The sequence below is a fragment of the Rhagoletis zephyria genome, unplaced genomic scaffold, assembly GCF_001687245.7.
Source record: "Rhagoletis zephyria isolate East Lansing unplaced genomic scaffold, Rhagoletis_zephyria_1.1 Rzeph_scaffold_14625, whole genome shotgun sequence".
NCBI lineage: Eukaryota > Metazoa > Arthropoda > Insecta > Diptera > Tephritidae > Rhagoletis > Rhagoletis zephyria.
This window is the reverse complement of record NW_016171694.1, coordinates 7,237-8,338: the sequence shown is the minus strand read 5'-3', so window position 1 is coordinate 8,338 and position 1,102 is coordinate 7,237.

Genomic DNA, 1,102 nt, shown 5'->3' with positions numbered 1-1,102 from the left:
CTCCGGACTAAATCCTGTAACTTCTGACTAGGAACAGTTGCTCAGTTACTCTCTCAAATGTGTTCCCACTTACAGGTTTTATGTCAATAGGAACGACTTCCTGTAAGTTCTGACTAAATCCTGTAAACCGGACTGCTATTGGAACAGACTATGTGTTTCTTGGGCAATGATCGCGGTCCGGATAAAAAATTTGTACGCAAATGCAACAACAACGATATGATCCTGATAGAGATCTGGTTCAATTTATCATCCGCTGTGTTGCTGCACAGTTTGGTAGCACTTACAAATGCATTTATACACAAACAGATATTCTGCCAATTTTTTCTTTTAACTTGATTCAAATAAATCGCATTTATGTTAAATATTTATTAAAGTGAATATAATTTCGCTTAATGTACTTTTCTGCATTTAGTGAATTCATTTTTATAATTTCGGCTTCCTCATGCTAGTAGTATAAAATCAGTGCTGCCAAAACCAACAAGAATGATCCAGACCGTTTCCGTGAGAAATGATCGTGACACTGAGCTGGATAATCGAAGGAAGGAAACACAACTATTGTCAAATCCGCCCTCAACAAGTTCTTCATTTCTCTAGTGATGTGCATAGTCGAAATTTTTAAGTATTGATCGAAACTCGGTACCAAAATGTTTAGGTTTCTAATAAAATCCCACAGAGGCCAGGGGAGCCTCGCCTATCAAAATCCTATTGTAGGAGCCAAGAGCTTTTAATAATTATTATTCAACTAAAAATTTATATATGTCGGTTTGTTTTCGTCGCAATTATGCAGAAAACTCCTTGTTTGAAATATTTTTGTTCTATGTAGATGAATCGGACGATATTAGCTTTATAGACCTCAAAAGCTTTTCGGTCCGTCAGAGCATTTTTCATCTACTAAATGAAAACTGATAAAATGATACTTTGTTATTGCCATAAATTCACGATTTTTAGACGGTATTATATTGAATAGAAATGACATAATATTTTCATAAACATGAAATTTATATTATGGCGCACATTTAATGTAAAGAATCGAAAAAGGAAGTATGTCGTACCAACATTTTTTGAAGTATTGGCTAACGATTATAGGGTACCGAAAATTCAG